General features: G+C 39.6%; 1 pseudogene; it reads left to right on the top strand.

The window, feature by feature from the left end:
- Window positions 1-294: 294 nt before the first annotated feature.
- Window positions 295-18,987, top strand: LOC142446041 (large ribosomal subunit protein uL6-like; annotated as a pseudogene).
- The last annotated feature ends 1,186 nt before the right edge of the window (window positions 18,988-20,173 follow it).

Raw genomic sequence — 20,173 nt, forward strand, 5'->3', positions numbered from 1 at the left:
ACCTCAAAGTGGAAGGGATGGGGTGAGAATTAAGGAGATGGTCTCTAGCTCTACTGACTAATCCTTGGGTGTTCCTTACCTGTGTGCATGTGTGGCTCCTCACGTGTATTGCTTCCTTCTCAGCCCAGGGTTGCGTGTGTCCTTCATCACCTATGCCACCTATGGTTTAACCCTCATGAAGCTCACTGGAAACATGTAAGTTCTCTCCTGGCCTCTCAGGCAGAACTGACAGGCTGGGATTCAGGGAAAATTAGGAAGAGGAAGGCTCCCAGAGACCCTTAATTTCCTGGCCTTATGACTGTGCCAATCTTCTCCGTGCTCCATCTCCTTTCCTTTGCCCGTCCTCCATCTGTCCTGATACCTTTACAAAGGTAAGAGGGAGAGAAAGGGCAGGAAGAATGAAAGGGAATGAGAGGAGTTTTATGCACTGAAACTCCCCTTCAAGGGGGGTTTAACCCCATGAAGATCGAAACTACCGGGAGATGTGATTAGGGTGCTGAACACCAAACTGGAGTAGATGCTTGAGAAAGGCAGACATATTCATCGTAGGTGGGCTGCAGGTAGGCTGAACATAGAAGACAAAGGTCTGGAATTGTGAGGTTTAGAGAAAATGATTGAATGGAGAGCTTAGGACATTTACAGACACAAGTGACTGGTGCCCAGTCCAGAGTGGGTGAAGAAAAAAAAAAGCTTGAGGACATTTAGGATTAAAGAAGACACCAGATTGCACCAGATTGCACCAGATTACAGGGGCCAGTGTTGTACCTGTAGATCTCTGTAGATCTTATTCCCTAAATCTGGCTTTGAAGAGGACCAGGTAATGGGCTGGTTCCCTCTGTTTCAGGGGGTGGCGTGGTGTTGTGTGTGTTTATATAGCTCAGGTTTGAGAGAGACCTGTGTGGCCTTGAGGTGGAAGAGAACTCGTTCAGGGTGAAGGACTCTGGAGTTTCCTGGAGAGGGGATAAGCAGGCTCATAGACTTATCTAATGGCAAGCACTGAAATGTACCCCTGTCCAAGTATTTGACCCCCATATTTTAGATAACCTTACCATAATTTAACTCCAAAACACAAATCAAGCTCATTAACATTTTATTTAACATATTACAATACTACATGAAAATTAGAAGTGCACCTTCCTTGGTTTCACTGATGAAATTCAGTCTGTGATATACTTAAAGTACTTTTTCAGTTCCTTTATTTCTATAGTCAGTAGAGCAAATCACACCACCTTGCTTGACCTGTAGCACCTTCAAATATATCAATATTAGTTTAACTTCCTAAATGATCTCTCCTAGAGACTCTATAGGACAGGGGAGAATAGTTCCTTGTGGTTTCAAAGAATGTAACCCTACAGGAGTAAATAGGCTCATCTTTCTCTCATGGGGAGGCTGGGTCAGTGTCATCTCAATGGCAAGGAGGAGTTGTTGTTATTTTAATGATTTTTACACCTGACAGTGAAAACTTTGATGGTTAATAGAATTTTCTCAGTGGGGCACTCTTTATGTAGTGCCCAGGCAAAATGCCATCCCTGTCTCTGAATAGGATCTTTGGGAAGAACAGAAATTATAGATGGGAACAAGAATAGCACAAATGGACAGAAGGAAGACTGAGAGTCTGTGCCAGAGCCTGGACTCTCAAAAGCTATGGTATATGGCTCCTGGGACTACTTGGGGATATTCTGCCTGAGGAATAGGGCCTCAACGTCAGCTAAGGGCCCTAAGCTCTCAGATCCCTGGGATCCTGTAGACACTTGACTAACGTTGTGATCTGAGATTAGCCATTCTCAAAAGTGTCAATTGATCCTAGGGTAGAGGAGAATTGTGGCCAAGAGACAAGGGAGAAACCTAGTGGATGGAGCATGCAAAAGTGCCTATGGAACCTAAGAGAAGAGGGAGTCCTGGTGGCTCTGGAGTGTCTGTTGAGAAGATATGTCCTGCACTGTGCTAGGGGTGGTGCTTTGCAAGGTTACCCTGCTGAGTGAACAAGCATAGGGAGAGACTTGTTTGGGTTGGCTGGAGGAGAATGGAGCAGAATGGAGGACGGACAGACAGTAGAGCAGCTAGAATCCCCTGGTGGTGAGGTCAGAGAAGAGGCTGAGCAGGAGTCACTTCAAATGGAGCAGTGTTGTTGAAGGATACAGGATCCAAGTCCCCTGTCCATGCTCAGAGCAAAGAGGAGGTGACAGATTGAGGAGGAGGCACTAGGGATAGCCCACTTATCAAAAAGCTCAGCCTAAACCAACCATGTCCTGAGCCTCAAACTTGCCAGGCAAGAAGGAAAAGCCGGGGAAAGATATGGTGGTGCTTCTGAAGGAAAACAAAACAAAAATTAGAAATCAACCTAAACGTGTCAGAAGGAGGTTTGTGGGGATGCAGTTTAGGAAGGAGAGTGTTTATACTGGGTAGGACAAAGCCTGTATGGTGGATTTCTTCTGGCCAGGATCCTAGAATTCTCACCTCCTGGCTGTATCCGGGGCTCTTAAATCCCCTCCCATAGCTGAATCCTTTTGCCATAACGTGAAACTTAGGTTCAGGAGCCATGCTCTTTAGAGCCTTGAGGTGTCAGCTCAGTCAGCTCACATTAGATTAACCTGAACTAGCGCTTCCTCCACTTTGCCTGTTTGAGTCATGTTATCAGATCCAGTTCTGTCTGCCCCTACAGTTCAAACTACATGAATATCAGCTGAAAGGTCAGAACCTTACAGTAGCTTGAGGAGTAAGGCTAAGCTGCTGGAGAGCAGCCATTGAGGCTTGCTTCTCCCAGCACATGAGCTCAAGGAGCACTAATACCTTAAGCTTCAACTTACAAGGAAAGAGGCTAGTAAGTACTGTGTCCTACCCAGAAGTCTTACATTGGAGAAAAGAGACTGCATGGATTTTCCCAAAGCCACACTTACATCACAGTGAGAGTGTAATGTGTCCAATACACGGGATTTTTGTGTGCTTCACGGCAGTGCTAGTCAAGCTGCATTGTAGAGTCACAGTTGCACATTTAGGGAGTATTCCTCAATTCTGCTCTGGGTTATCAGAGACAGCACATGTGGTCGGGATACCAAGAGATAGGGATGAGCTCAAAGGAAGCCAGACAATGGGGTCATTAAACCATAGATATGAGATTATAACACTCCCTCCACCCCGACCCCCATATCAGAACCAAGACGTGACCTGGGGCATGACAGAGATATTTGACATGCCCTCTCCCATACATACAGATATAGGAAGTATAACAGAGCCCAGATAACGTGGGGGCATGTTTTAACACTGCACTCCTTCTATGCCCCTCCCTTTTTTATTTTCTCAGCAAAGAATTAGAAGAGGGTGTTCTCAAACTTCGAGCTGTACAGCCTATGGGAGCCACATACATGCAGGAAGCATTTAAACGGGTAACAGACTGCTAACGCTCTGGGAAAATATGCAGATTTATCAAGTTCTAAGAGCATTACTTGGGTCTTCTAACGCTACCCAGCCTCTCCACATTTTTTTCATGTTGTTGCAGGCAATTGAGCAGATGATAATAGCAAACACTGCAGGTAAGATATCATCTTACACATTACCATCAGTGTGGAGGACAGAGCCAGTCTTGATAACTGTGGTCTGGGTTCTCATCTCACTTTGGTCACTTTCTAGCTCTGATCTAGAAGAAAGTTGCGTAGTGTACCTCTCGGTATTACAGAATCTGCCTCCTTCACTGGAGGCGAACCATACAACCACCACGAATGATTTTTATGAAAATTAAATGATAATACACTTCCATTCTTTGTTCTTAATACGAATATGGTACTTATACCTGAGGACACTTTGCTCTTTTGACATATTGTAAGCTGTGTTCAGAAAGGCAAAGGGCTGAGAGACCCGAAGCAGATTCAGGATTTAGAAAATAAGAATTTTGATGTGTCCCCTTTGCTCGCACATTTTCCTCTCTGTCTTATTTCTAGCTCCTGATTACTTTTATTTTGTTGACTTTCATGCTATATTTTGTTCCTGCCACAGTATAAAAAACTCTCCACAGCCTAGAGTCAATTTTATTCTAGACTGTAGGGCCATGGGTTTTATAACAAGTGGGGTGCTGACCATTAGCTCACCGAGCATCCTGCTTTGGAAAGACATTGAGCTGAGCACATGAACATCTGCTCCAGTGCCTCTGAGTACATATTTGGGGCTTAAATTCCTGGCCCAAAGATGCTAGCAGGAATTCCAGCAACTGTCATAGGGAGCAGGGGTCTAGCCCTCACTAAAAAATGCAGAACCTCTGTAGATTCAAGTTTGACTGCTTCTCCTCCTAAACTCTTCAGCTTACAGAGTGTATTAGCTGGAAATCACCTTGGTGGCCAAATTCCCCTTGGTATTGAGGAGTGGGTCACCTTGGGGGCAGGATCCTGATCTGGGCTCAGTCTTGCAATCTAGAAAGTGGCTCCTGTACTAAAGCCTCTGATCTCTGGACAGAGAGTATTGGAGTAGTAGTGAGATTAGGTGCCATGTCCTCAGCCACTTTGCCCTGGAATGATGAAGTATATGGGCCCTTGGCTGAGTTTTGTTAGGGGTCAGACTCGGGTTGGCAACTGGCCTCGGGCCAGCGTTTGGGAGGTTACTTCCACTAGCTCTTCTATCCTAGTGGCTCCTTGTCTTCACAGCTGCCACCATACTCCCCTCTGTGATCATAGCTGTGACAGATGGGACCCTGGAACCTAGAGCATTTGAAGAGACTAAGCAACTGGTAAGCTCAGTTCCTCTTTAATAGCCACCTTCTCCAAATATGTGGTGATTTATACTTAATGCCTTCTTTCTCTTAGGCTAAAATAGCTCGGAAATTGGGAGCAACTATATACTGTGTGGGTTTAAAAGATTTTTCACAATCTCAGGTAAGTCAGAACAAATAACAGATCAGGTAGCCTTACTTCCACTCTTGAGCCTGAGGGGGAAGGTATCAAAGCCGCTTTTCCAAGGCAGCCTGAGGATGGTATTCTAACCCAACCCAAAGAATCTGGAGCAATAGTTATACACTGCAGAAGCTAATAATGTGTCTTGTAAAACCTACCACACTGGAAGTGAAGATGGAGTACTTTGCCCCTCCTTAACAGAGCTTTGTTGGCAGAATCAAGGCTTTACCCATCAGAGTGTAGCATTCCACTATCCCCATCAAATGATGGCAAGATACTATCTCCTATGCCTGGGAACCCTCTGAACCCCACCCTCTGGGTGTGAGCCCAATCCACCTCCTTTCTCTTCTAGCTGGAAGCGATTGCAAACAGTACAAGCCACGTGTACTCACTGACAGGAGGATTTACAGACTTAGCATCTATCACTCATGATGTAAGTTGGAGATGGGTGTGGAAAGGAATTGTGAGGGTTTCTTCTTAGAACTACCCACATTCACATACCTGGCTTTTTCCTACCCAATTTCATTCTAGATTGCATTGAGGAGCTGTTTGGAACTTACATCTCTGGAGCGTTCCATTGTCTGTGCAGGAGGTAAGAGCTCAGGAATGACTGCAATAGACATAAGTGGATGTGAGTACCATCGTGTATGAGAGGAATGTGAGAGTGACGCTATGTGGATGTGTTGGGTTTAGATTTGGGTTTGTGTGTGCGTTTTAGTCTAGGTTGACTAAAGAAACATTCAAAGACACTCAAATGTGTATAAAAAAGAGCTTTACATCAAAGAACAATTACATATTGAGAAAACATCCCAGCCCAGTGCAGATCAAGTCCTTAAGTTTGATATTAGTCCATATGTTCAATACCAGTCTATAAATTCCTCTTCAGACTCATGCAACACATGCAATGATGCCTAATCCAGGAAGATCGCAGGCCAGTGGGTGGAAAGTCTTGTGGATCCAGTAGTGATGGAAGCATCTCAGGGCTGGCATGGGTCTCCACGTGGCTCCTCCAGCTCTAGGGCCCTGACTCCAGTAGCAAAGCTCCACCTGGCTTGTCATCAGAAATGTGAAGCCGAGTTCAGAAGACAGGAGTTCCCAGAATCCTCAAGAGAAGGCCATGCGTACACAGAATCATCATCAAATTTTCATAATCTTTTCACTCTATTTTCCCATGAACTTTTAAAAGAATGCTGTATGAAAGTGTTGCTATGCTTGTGGCGTGAGGGTGTGTGATATATGTGAATGTGTGGAGTGTCTTTGAGGATGTGTAAGGGCATATTTGTATGTGCGTGTGTGTCCTTTGAGAGTATGAATAAATATCTGTGGATGATGTATTAGATTTTTGATGTGAAGGTATGTGGTATGGGTATATTTGATTTTATGGGATGTATGTAAGGCTATGTGTGAGAGATTGATGTAAGGATTTGTAGAGTATATGACAGGATGTGTATTTGGTCATGTGAAAGTGTAGGGGATTTATATATAAGGGTGTATGTGGGTATATGTAAGGTATGTATGGGAATGCGGGGTGAAGGTGTGTGGGGTGGGTGGATGTGCTTGTATGAGTTGAATGTGAAGGTATTTGTGAGTATGTATTTGAGGATGTGTGTGGGAAAAAGGGTATATCTACTCACTTAGTGTGATAGAGTCAATGCTGACTCATAGCGACCCTCTGTGGGTTTCTGAGACTGCAGCTGTTTATGGGAGTAGGAAGCTCAGGTTTTCTCTTGAGTTGCTGCTGGTAGTTTTAAACTGACAATGATGCAGATCACAGTGCAATGGGTAACCCCTTCACCACTAGGGCTGAGTTTATGTGCACATGGGTTACATATAAGGAGTATGTCTTTGTATGGGCTACGAGGTAAGTGGATTCAACATGTGGATGTGTCGGGATATTAGCAGTATATGACAATGCATGTATATGGGTTATATGAATGTATGTGTGGGGGTATATATAAGATGTGTATAAGGGTATATATGAATAAATATATTTGGGGTGTGTAGTATGAGTGTGAGGACTGGTATATGTGGATATATGGACTGTATGCTAAAGTATGGTGTGTATGTATATATAAGTATATATGTAGGTTTGTTGTGAGTGGGTGTGTGTGATGGGTATATGTGTACAATTTACTAAAATTTCAAAGCAAAAGGTTTAATATAAAGTAATGAAAATAGGGAAATTTATTTAAACAATACTCAAGAAAACATTAGAAAATGGAATCCAGTAACGCATAGAAAGGACAATACATAAAGACCCATTAGAAATCATCCTAGCAATGGAGAACTAAGTCTATATTTGAAAAAACAATGTAAATAAATAATCATCTTAACAAAATTAAGGAAACCATGATTATTCCAATGAATGAAGAAAATAATTGGACATACTTCAACATCTAACATCATGCCTCTTCTCAGGATTTGAGACAGAGAAAAGAGCCTCTGTAACCTGACAAAGGGCATCCAAAAAAACCCCCAAAAAACCCCACAGTGAGCATCCTGTCCAGGCCTGCCTTGAGATGCAGAGTGAACTGGACATTCCTCTCTCACAATAAGTCATAGGGACCTTCAGGCCAATAGCCAAGTACTCAGCATCGTGTGGTGATCATGGACATCTTAGAAGAGTTACTTGTGGAACAAGCCTCCTATTTGTTATAAGCTTGTTTTCATAAAAATCTTCATGAGGATTTAAAAAATTGAAGCTCATAGAAAACTGAGTTGACTTATCCAGTGGTAGCACATAGCTATTTAGTGTCGGCATCAGGGAGTCTGTGTTGTTAGTTGGAATGCTCTATTGCACTGGGTCTGTGGGTCCAACAGTATGTTCCTATTAGAGCACTCTCTCCCATGGGTATGCCCACTGAAGCACCTTGAAAGAATAACAGTGAACTTTAGTTTGTCTTCAGAAAACAGGGATAACAATACCACTGTCAGGTGTTTTGTGAGGAGCTAAAGATAATGAATGATACTGTCTGACAGCTAGTTGATCTTGACAGTGGTAGCCAGTGAGCATATTTCAGCCATTAGCTGTAGTCCATTCTAATTCCCATACCAGCCGTACTTCCAAACTTGGATCTTTTAGGGTGGAGATAGTGGTTAAAGAAAAGTGATGACGAAAGCCTCCTCATGAGCTAGCTGTTGGTGATAGCTGTGTGACTCCTCGTGGATTCTTACACCTGTAAGCCGTAGGGTAAAGGGTGGAGGATAAAGTGGGAGACTATAATATGAAACACGAAAGAGGGGGTGGGGACTGCAGTGTGAGGGGTAAAGATTAAGGCTACAGTGAGGAGGAGGAAGTGAGAGGACTGCAGTGTGAGGGGTAAAGATTAAGGCTACAGTGTGGAGGAGGAGGAAGTGAGAGGACTGCAGTGTGAGGGGTAAAGATTAAGGCTACAGTGTGGAGGAGGAGGAAGTGAGAGGACTGCAGTGTGAGGGGTAGGGGTGGTAGTCGGACTGCAGTATATTAAAAAATAATCAAAACTCCAAAAGAATTGAAACAAGATTTATTTGGGGGGTAGGGAATATAGTTATGCTAACACATGTAAGCGAGCATTGTGATTCTATATACAAATACAAGAAACCATTCTGATTCTTTTTTAATGACTAGCTGTAAGCTAGTTACAGAAAAGATTATAAAGATAAGAGGAAGGCAAAGAATAGAAGATCCATCATTGAATAATCTTAACATGATTGATTGAACCCTACTCCTGCTTGCTGAAATTATCTGATTACAAGTTATTAAGTGGTCTGTCTGCCTCTTCCCCCTCTCATTTGCACAAATCTCTGGGTGTAGGTCACTGTAGGTACCTCAATGGAAGCTAGGGAAAAATGACTTAAGATTAAATTTTTGGCATTACAGAAACTCTGTGCTGAATTATGGCTTTATCTTTGTCAAATGTCTTTGTTACAGACAGAGTTTGCAAAGATTTAATCATGAGATTAAAGTAAGTTTCAAATTTCTTTGTACTAACACTTTCAACCCCCTTCCCAAATTAATAAGTTTAGAGTTTGGGAAGTGAGGGTTGTTAGGATTTTACTTTTTATGTTTAGTTTTGTAAGAAATCCTCTTATGATCTAAGTAACATATGTGATATAATTTTTTTCTTTGACATATACCCTGCACTCTCTGATCATGATTCAATTAGAATCTTTGATGAGCTAAATGTTGGCTGGTCTTGGTAATCATAGTGTTGCTTTATTAAATGCTTTATTAAATACTTGTAGTGTAGCATACATCATTCCTATTGGTTCCTTAGCTGATTTTCTTTATTCTCAGACTATTCAATAGATTATTTTCTTCAGCTTAAATTATTTTTCACAAACTTTCAAATCCACAGACACCAAACTATGTAGTAGGTTAATAATAATATAAAATACAATTACCAAAATGAGGAGACTTCATAGACCAATGGTCTGAAGGCCAATTTACCAGGCAATATAAGAGGAGCATTGGAGAATAAATGCTTTGAAAATGATGAGGGCAAAGCATGTACAGATGTGCTTTATGCAGTGGATGTGTGTATAGATTATGACAAGAGTTGTATGAGCCCCCAATAAAATGTTTAAAAGAAAGGGGTGCATAGGCAGCATACATTATCTCTCTAGCATGAGCCTCTGTGTAACAATATATGTATAACCAAATGTCACTAGTCTCTACACAACTATTTGCTTCTACCAAAGTACAGCTTCCTCTGTAGGAAGCAAATAATCAAGGGTTGATATTTTAAAATGTAATTATGTTTCATGTTTGAAATAGAGACAATAGTTTATTAATAGAGCCATCTAATTATACAGATACCTGCTTAACATAATTTGCCACATTAAGATATGTACCCACTCCTCACTTATTGGTATGATTAAACTCAAAAGACCAGGTTGTTGTTCTCTGTTTGTTTGCTTAACAGTTTCATTGGAATTTCATCCACTAATACAATTCAGTAGTTCAATCATATCAAGAAGAATTGTACAATATTGACCACAATCAATTTTAGAATTTTTTTCTTGTGCTCATTGTTACTCATGACTTTTTAAAAAAGTTTTGGCAAAACTATACACAACAAAACATTCTCCAATTCAACAACTTCTACGTGTATAAGTTGTGATTACAACAGTGTCATTGATGATGCCCTAATTGTTGCACAACCATTGTTCCACCACTATTAAAATGAACTCAATGCCTCAGAAGCAAAAAATCTTCTTTCACTCATGGTAACTACAGGTCAGGTTTGGTTTCTTTCTTTGTTTGTTTTAGTAGTTTTCTTGATATAATATTCACATACAATACACTTCCATTAGTAAATTACTTTTAAAAAGAGTTCTGTATCTGCCATCACAATCAATTCTAATGCTCCCTTCCCCCTCAAGCATTCATTGATTGCTCCCCAATCTCCCTCATCCTCCTACCCTGTCCCCACTTGCCAATAAACCATTGCATCAGTTATTGTCTCTACGCATCCATTGCTTCTGTGCTTCTTAAACTGGAAGACCTAAAAAAAGGATAAAAAACAAAACAGAAAGAAGAAAATAATAATACAAAGAAAAAATGAAGGGTAAGACAAGACCGGCAACAATATTTTTAAAAACAGAGAAGAAATTTCTGTCTTGCAATAATCAAGAAATATTTGAGCATAGCAAAGACAAGATTGTTATGTAGAAATCAACATTATGGTAAAAATGGAGGATGAGCATATCAGATCACAAAATGGAGGATGACTACATTATCTTATAACTAGCTAAGTATATTATTGCATAATTGTTAAATGTTATCATTACATAATTTTCCAAATTGGGAATTCATTAGTGCCAGATATACAGCATTAATTTCCAAGTCAGTACAGTTTTTACTATTTCAAATGTGAAATGGAAGATAGCCACAGTGATGAATATATATATATATATATATTCATATTGTTGGATGTATTTTTGTTGTGTGAGCTGATCCTGGCTATTGAGACTCTAAGACAAAGTGGAATTGCTCCATAGAGTTTTTAAAGGCTACGGAAAGGTTACCCTTCTCCTTACTTTGTTCTGCAGAACTGCTGTTGATCTAAAATAGTCTGTACATTATTATTTACATAGCTGCAGCAAGAATGGTAATTTATCACATAGCTTTTAAAGTTTCCTTTACTGGAAATTTTCATAAGGAATTTGTAAAAACCTCTCAAGACTATGAAGCCAAATAAAAAACTTACCACTAGCTTTCACCTATAAATCCCCATATTGAGTGAATTCCTCTTTTCTTGAAGTCTTGTACATTTTCTGGACCTGCCAGGAAGTGACCTTCTTTACTCACATGGAAGACTGGAAAACCTGTACCAGTCTAGACATCCTGAAAAAGCTTTGGAAACAGTGACTCCATAAAGTCAATATTAGCCCCTTAAAATATCTGCTCACCTAAGCAAATGTGGTGAAGAAAGCTGATGGTTCCACCTCTCAAAATATATAGTGTCTGCGGTCTTAGAGGCTTGATGGTAAACAAACAGCCATCTAGAAAGAAAGCAAATAAGCTCACATGGTAGAAGCACACCAGCCCGTGTGATCATGAAGTATCAACAAGATCCGATATCAGGTATCAAAAAGATCCAAAACAAACAGTTCTATCTATGTGAGTGAGGGGGGTTTGAGTGGAGATCCAAAGCCCATCTGTGGACAATTAGACATCCCCCACACAGAAGGATTACAAGTAACGGACAATTCAACCAGGGTTCAGTATAGCACCAAAAAAAAACACTACATTCTTCTAAACTTTAATGGTTCTTTCCCCCACCCCCACCCCTATCATGACCCAGTTCTACCTTACAAATCTGGCTAGACTGGAGTATACCCACTGGTACAAATAAGAGCTCTCAACACATGGAATTCAGGACAAATAAAATTCTCAGGAGCAATAGTGGGAGTAGCGATTTCATAAGGGTAGGGGGATGGTGAGGACGGTGTGGGGAGAAAAGATGGAACACATCACAAGGTTGGATATATAGCCCCCCCCCCAAGGGGATGAATAAGGAAGACAATGGACAGTGTAAGACACAAAATAACAATAATATATAATTGATCAAGGATTCATGAGGATGGGAGGGGCTGGGGAGGGGGAAAGAGAGATCTGATACCAAGGGCTCAAGTAGATAAATGTTTTGGAAATGATTATAGGTAGATTTATTGTGCCAACCTGGCCAAAAAGAACATGTGTGATTAATCAGGTCACAGTTTGATTGGAGGGCAAAGAGATAAAAGTTTTGGCAAGGCCCAGCCCTATCTCCCTTGCTCTCAGGTGTTCAGACCAGAGTGTGGCTGTTTTAGCTAGTTCTCTAAGCTAGCCGTGTGATGAGCCAACCCATGGACTGTATTGCTAGAGCTTGAGGTTTCTTCAAGAAAAGCTTTGCCACCTTCTGGTGTGCCCTTCACTTGTGCTTGAAGCTGGGCCATCCTGTCTGAAATGGTGAAAATGCCTGTGATAGATGTGAATCTTGAGCTCAGGTGGCAAAATTGCCTCTTGACCTTCTCTGAGACCACGCTGCTTTGTGAAAATAGCTAACTGATGTCCAAATGGCTGACAGAAAGCCTGGCCCAAGCATGATGCATGACAGAGGCTTAATCCCATATTTTGTATCAATTAAATAGTTTAGACAAGGATTGAGATAAGATAGATAAGAATTGAACTTGACTGCTTTAAGAATTAAGTTTAGTATCTGATTCTCCTTTGTTTATACTGGTTTCTTCTGATTATTATTGATGATAACATTATTGATATAAACAATTATTGGGAAGTATGAAAATATAGAGCGTATAAGCCCACTGATCTTCAGCCATTAAAATTGCATCATTAAATGAGTTTAGGACATGCCGGCAAAGAAGGCTCTGGAAAGATAAGTCCTACCCAGTGTCTTGAGTGCTCAGGACATTCAAAGGTGAAGAGACTTGCCTAGCAAGCTGTTGAGAGTTTGAAAAATAAGGAGGGGGGGGAGATGGGGGAAACTTTGGATTTAAAAATTTTCAACTAGTGATTTGTGCTTAAGGCTGGAAAAATCTGGAACCATCAAGAAACTTCCCTTTCTAGGAATGAACATTAAAGGGAGCCTGTGAGCAGGCTGAAATGCTTGCTAGGTGACCAACTGGATCCACTTGTTGAGCGGAAGTGAGAGAAACACAGCAATAGAGAGACAGTTGAAGTTCACCAAGTTCACAGGGACTAGAGGAGAAGATGAGAGTGAGTTGACTGGTCTGAAGTTCATGACCTAGCACAAGGGGGCTAGGGTTGTTGAGAATTTGATGGGGCCATGGTTTAAAGGCAAGGCAGCCAATGATGAGGCACAGTGAGGCAGCTCACATTCAGTTGACCAGAACCTGATCTCATGAAGATAAGTTATGTTTTGAAGTGAGAGTGGCACATTTTTTAGTTGTGTACTTTTTAGTTGTATCCTGTTAGGTACAGATATTATTTTATTATTATTTTGAAAATTATATATGGCTAGAGAGTTGTGTGCAGGCATCAAGCTGACCAGGAGTAGTCTGTGGTATTTACATAATCTGGTGTCAATTTGTGAAGGCATGGAGTCTAACCTGCCAATCAGGTTGCAGTTTGATGACCTCATTTGGAGGTGCTATGGAGATAAATAGTTCACTAGAGGCCACATACACACAGACTCTTTGCTTCATCTTCCTGCTGACAAGGCACATGGAGCTATGCTAGAGCCCTAGATCTGGAGAGTCCATGTGGATACCCCTGACAGTGCTGAGATGCCTGTGATCTTCCTGCATTCAGTATCATTGTATGTGTTGCGTGAATCTGAGAATCTGAAGAGCAATTTACAGACCGGTATTGGACATATGGGTTTATATCGGATTTATCAACTTTATCAGGACTGGGCTGGGATGTTTTCTTAATATACAATTATTCTTTGATATAAAGCTCTCGTGTGTGTGTGTGTGTGTGTGTGTGTGTGTGTGTGTCCTGGATTTGTTTCTCTAATCAACCCAGACTATTATAGCAACATATGTACAAGTGTGCTTAATTCAATTGAATGATGGATTGTTATAAGATTTGTAAGAGACCCCAATAAATGATAAAATAAATAAAAGTATTTATATTTAAAAAGTATCTGTTCACACCTGGTCTTCTTAACATTATTCTCAAATATGATGTTCTAGTCGAACTTTGATGGCTTAATGGTAGTTTAGTGGGCTGTGATCCTCAAGGTTAGCAGTTCAAAACCACAAACCTCTCTGAGGGAGAAAGATGGGGCTTTCTACTCCCATAAAGAATTACAATCTCAGAATCTCACAGGGACATTGCTATCCTGTCCTACAGAGTCGCTATGAGTCAGCATCAATTTGATGGTAATTCCTTCTTTTAGTCAAAGCTTTGATATATAACCGAGGTTTCCTCTTATAACCTGTAATCAAAGGGAGAGGGGATAGATTTTTAAAACTTTTATGCAAATAATTATATTTCTACAAAAATATAATGACATTAAGAGTTTTTCTATTCTGGAGGGGCAGGCAGTGAGAAAAGATAAAATGATTGCCTTTTGCTCATATAAATGTAAACCAACCACTGCCATCAAGTGGATTATGATACCAACCAAGAGCAACCCTGTATATAGTCTGTTAATTGTTGTAAGTTACAGATAATTCAGGGGGAAATGGTAAAGTATTTCTTTTATCCAGAAAACAGAATATTAAACCTCAGCCGTATTTTATGCAGAATTCATAATAATCCTCTTATCAACTCAGTCCAATTTTGATTGCCTCTCCTAGATCAGCTGTCCAGTAAACCTCTCAAATTCTTCACAAGAATTCTGGAATTCTTGATACAGTCCAATGGTATAAGTAGTGCCATTTAGTAATTCACAATCAACTATCTTGCATAGTCCTTTTTGTAAAAGACTCTGGGCTGTGGTTTATTGCAAGCATACGCAGAACATCATCAAAGTAAGAACTATGTGCAATTAAAAAGACTTAAAATGGCTATATTTAACTCACTACTTATTACTAATAATACAAATGGAAGACCAGATGAGAATACATTACAAAAGTATTGCAAAGCAAAATAAAGTGATTTCAAAACAACTATAAACAACATGTCTGTAAATGTAATGAGTAACCTTATTTTTTAAGAATGGATATTACATCTAGCTTATGAACACAGACGACCATAATCCTTACTAAGAATAGATCTTAAGAAATAACTTCCAATGTAGTTATATACAACCTAATATGAAGGTACTTAAAAGTTTGTGGAAAAATCTCATTTCCTATAAATTCTATTTTTTCTATTGAAAGCCTCACATATGAATCTAAAGAATAAAGGCAGGCTATACCAGGAATAAACCAAGATTATTAAATTTCTAAATGCTTGAATATTAATAAAACACCATAAGAATATGATATAAATCCCGAGTTAAAATCCTATATTATATTTAAATTAAAGAAATAAATTTTCAACCACATTACCCATTAAAAACAATTGAAATTATGACATTTATCTTAATTTTGGTATCTAATGTTGGACAAAACAGCAACAGATTATGAATAGCAAAGACACTGAAACACATGTAAATTTTAAATTGAAGAAAATTAAACATGTCTGATGTGTTAATATTACTCACTCAATTTATAACATTTTAAATGAAATACTATAAAATTAGTGCTATCATTTTTTTCCCTTACAAAGTAGGAGCAATTTTTTCTTTAACTTTTATTTTGTCAGTAGCTTATCAGACATTAATATTTGGCTATTTGTTCTAAGTGAAAGTTAAAAAATGAAAACTTAAACTTTAAAAATTTTTAAACAGTTTTATTATTATTCACATGCCAACAATTCAATGGCTGAAACCTCAGTACAATAACGGTTCTAATAATGTGGCAATGTGCTAGGGGGAAACTCAAGAAAACAGATTTTTTTTCCTCAAAGCTATGTATTTAAATTTTTTACAAAACAAACTTATCACCTTCAAAGTACTCTCAAAGTACTCTCCATTAAACTTAAAACAATTGTCAAATCTGCAATTCCATTCTTGGAAACACTTTTTCAAACTCATCTATTTGGATGACTGACAGCACCCCCCTCGTTTTTTTATCTTCACCTCTTCTACATCATCAAATCGCTGTCATTTCATGTCCCTCTTCATTTGCGGAAATGAAAAGAAGTCACACAGAGTGAGATCAGGTGAGTAATGTACATGGGGCAAGAGAGGCATGACTTTTTTGCCAAAAATTGGTGTCCTGAGATGACTGCGTGAACAGGTGCATTTTCACGGTAGCAAAACCTGTCCCCTGTCTGGTAAAAATCAGGCCTTTTTTGTCATACACTAGTTATGCACTCTTTTCAGAACTTCTAAATAAAAAGCCTGATTAACAGTCTGACTGGTGGAATGAATTCCAAATGCAGTACAAGTCAACATTTTCATCTGTTCAGGAAGCTGACAAACATCCAAACTAGGTCTGTCATCAATTGACATTTCACCTATTTAGAAATAAAAATACCACTGATACACATTAGTTGTTCCTATAGTGCTGTCCTTGTAAGCTGTGTTCAACATCACACCGATTTCTGCGGCATTTTTCCCAAGCAGAAAACAAAATTGCTTTTTTTGGGGGGGTGGGTACCCCAGGTGGGACACAAACAAAATGTCATAGCTGCTTGCTGTTATCTTAAATTGGCCATCACAGAAAACAAGGTTCAAGCAATACTTTTACAAAAAAAAACCTCACTGTGGCCAGTGAGAACCTTCCCAGGTGATGCCACTGGATGTACTAACTCAGAGCGAGTTACTCAATGCTTGCCTGGCAGGAAAAATGCATTCTACAAAAGCTCCACCTAGTAGAGCATTTTCCCTTTTGGGGGGGGTACCCCCTCATATGATTCTCACCCTCCAAACATGATTGCTGAAGACAAAATGGGTGCATAAGCAAATGTGAATAAAGCATTGGTGCCCAGCTATTAAAAGATAAAGCATCTGGGATCTTAAAGTCTTGAGGTTAAACAAGCAGCCATCTAGCAGGGAAGCAACAAATCTCACATGGGAGAAGCATGCCAGCCTCTGTAATCATGAAGTGTGAATAGGAATAGGTATCAGAAGTTCAAAAGCAAGCAATCAGATTGACATGAAGGAGCATAGATAAAGCAGAGACTCAAAACCCACCTGTAAGATCATTGGACAGTCCCTCACCTAAGGACCACCCACAGAGGGAAGATATTTCCAGGGTGCAGTATAGTACTGATGAAACACATAAATATCCTCTAGTTCTGTAATATTTCCTCCCCTTGTAATTATGTTCTTAGTTTTACCTCATTAATCTCATTACACCTGTGTATGTTCATCTGTATAATTAAGATCATTCGATGCTTGAAATCCAAGATCGATAAACCCTTCAGAAATAGTAATGGGAGTAATGATTCTCTGAGGGTTCAGGAAGAGAAGGGTGGGAAGTGGGAAGGGGGAACCAATAGCAATGATAACTGAGTAACCCCACTCGAAGGGAGTGAATAACAGAATTGTAGGTGAACAGATACATTGGCTAATGTAAGATACGGCAATAATAATAACAATATAATAAGGGTTCTTGCAGAGTAGCATGGGGGAGGGAGGGGATAAAGGAGAGATGACATCAAAGAGTTGAAGAAGAAAGAAAATATTTTGAAACTGATGGTGGAAGCAATTGTACAATTACACTTGATCCAATTGAATTGTGGATTGTTGTAATACCTGTAAGAGCTCCCAATAAAATTATTTTTAAAAAAGAATTGTGAAAAACCTAACTTTTTCAAAAGCCATGTGAGTTGATGCTATAAGTTTTAAACATAAAGTTCAACATAAATTTGGCTACTTTTATTAAGACATGGAACTTTGCCTTAGGCAGATGATACAAAAGAAAGAATAACATTTCATATTAGTGAAGATCCCCAAACCCCAAACCACTGCTATTGAGTAGATTCTAACTCGCAGCAATCTTAGAAAGGGTTCCCAGGTAAATCTTTAAAGGCCTCATCTTTCTCTTTCAGATTAGCTGGAGGATTTGAACTTCTAACCTTGTTGTTTGCAGTCCAATTCTTACTGTGCAGCACCAAGACTCCTAGTAATGGTAATAAACAGTAGCAAATCAAGGAAACAATATTTTCAGAATTTAGCAGACTTTTCTAATATTTAAGCATAGCTTTCAGACTCAGGTATTATAAACCAAAGCAAATATAATGTATTTGTACTCGCTGGTGAAATTTTTCCAGGTTTTTTGTTAAAGTGTCTAACTTTCTCAAAACTCTCATATTAAATGGATATCAGCATTCTTTAGTCCCCAGAAAATCAACAAGCAAAGTTACACAAGCGTCCCAAAACACTGTTGCCATAACCTTTGATCTTGTTCGGTCCGCTTTCGTTTTAATTGAACCAGTTCTACCTCTTGGTAGCCTTACTTTGGTTGTAATTTGGTTCAGTATTGGTAATGTTTTATCTTGCTTTATCATGTTTTATCTTCTGTTGCAATTCTTCCAAGAAATGCTTAAGGTTCTTGATCTTATTTGTTTAAAATTTCCATTGACTGTTCTGAGCAACCGGACTGTGGACATTCCCTGAATGCCAACATTTCCCTGAAGGTGCGCACGGTCATCTTGAAGGGTCTAGAGGAACCCTGCCGAGGGACTTTAGTCACATCAATGTAGAACTCAGCCTTCTTGGAAAGAAGAGGCTTCAAGTTGACCAATGGTGGGGAAATAGAAAGGAACTGGCACGATCTGTAGTCATGTACAGAACATGATCAAGGGCGTGACACTGGGCTTCCAATATGAGATGTGGTCTGTGTGTGCCCACTTCCCATCAACGTGGTTATTCAGGAGAACGGGTCTCTTGTTGAAATCCATAACTTCTTGGGTGAAAAATACATCCAGAGGGTTCGCATGAGGACAGTGTTGCTTGTTTCTGCTTCTCAGGCCCAGAAAGATGAGTTAGTTCTTGAGGGAAACGACATTGAGCTTGTATCAAATTCAGCTGCTTTAATTCAGCAAGCCACAGCAGTTAAAAGCAAGGATATCTGGAAGTTTTTGTATGGCATCTATGCTTCTGAAGAAGGAACAGTTCAGCAGGCTGATGAGCAAGATCTAAGAGGTGTCCAACTGTAGTCTAGATGAATCCTTTAGCCTTATCTGTGATGCTTTGATCCAATCCAATAAAGTTTTTATAATGAAAAAAAACTTTCCATGGAAAGCTCTGCTCTCCTCTGCAGTTATTCCAGGTATTTAAGCGTTCGTGGAGTAGAAAGATTAATTTTCCATCAGAATTGTATAAACTAGCCAATTGAATTATCTGTAATATTGCCCATTTTCTGTGTCATTAGCAGCAGTCCTCTTCAATTAGGGCATAAACAGGATTAATTTTTTTCTCACAAATTGATGTGCCTTCCTTCCGCTACAGGCTTCAATTTCAAAGTCTCATTCCTTCTTAAAATTGGTTATCTGCTTGTAAACTTTACTTGAGGTGGGGAATTATCTGAATACACTTTTCAGAAGCATCAATAATTTCACCATTCTTCCACTCAAGCTTCATCATAAACTTGAAGTTTGTTCTTCTTTTAATTGTACCAGAATTCATGTTACTCTGGTAGAAGGTTTTTCCAAACTGATGTCTTAGCCTTCTTTGTCTCACACTAGACTGTATTCAGACATAGGTTAACAAGATAGTATGGGTTTATTTTGGTGAAAACATTTATTGGAATGCATACATGGTTTTACATAAAATCTGTTTTCTTTCATTTTTAAATGATTTTATTGGGGGCTCTTACAGGTCTTATCACAATCCATGCATATATCCATTGTCAAGCACATTTGTACATATGTTGCCATCAGCATTTTCAAAACATTTTATTTCTACTTGAGTCATTGGTATTAGCTCATTTCCCTTCCCGCTCCCTCATGAACCCTTAAAATTTATAAATTATTTTTTTCATGTCTTACACTGACCGATATCTCTTCACGCACTTCTCTGTTGTCCGTCTCCCTTCCCTGGGAGGGCGTTATATGTCAATCATTGTGCTTGGTTCCCTCTCCCCCCCCCCCCATCTTCTCCCTCCCCTGATGGTATTGCTACTCTATTGGTCCTGAGGGGTTTATCTGTCCTGGATTCCCTGTGTTGTGAGCTCTTATCTGCACCAGTGTACATGCTCTGGTCTAGCCTGATTTGTAACGTAGAATTGGGGTCATGATATTGGGACAGAACTAGAGTGGGGGAGAAGGTAAAAAAATGAATTTAAGAAAAAAAGAGCTTGAGGAAAGTTGTATTCTTCATCAATGCTATACTGCAATGCTATAC

Source organism: Tenrec ecaudatus, chromosome 4 (assembly GCF_050624435.1).
Source record: "Tenrec ecaudatus isolate mTenEca1 chromosome 4, mTenEca1.hap1, whole genome shotgun sequence".
In the NCBI taxonomy this organism is placed as follows: domain Eukaryota; kingdom Metazoa; phylum Chordata; class Mammalia; order Afrosoricida; family Tenrecidae; genus Tenrec; species Tenrec ecaudatus.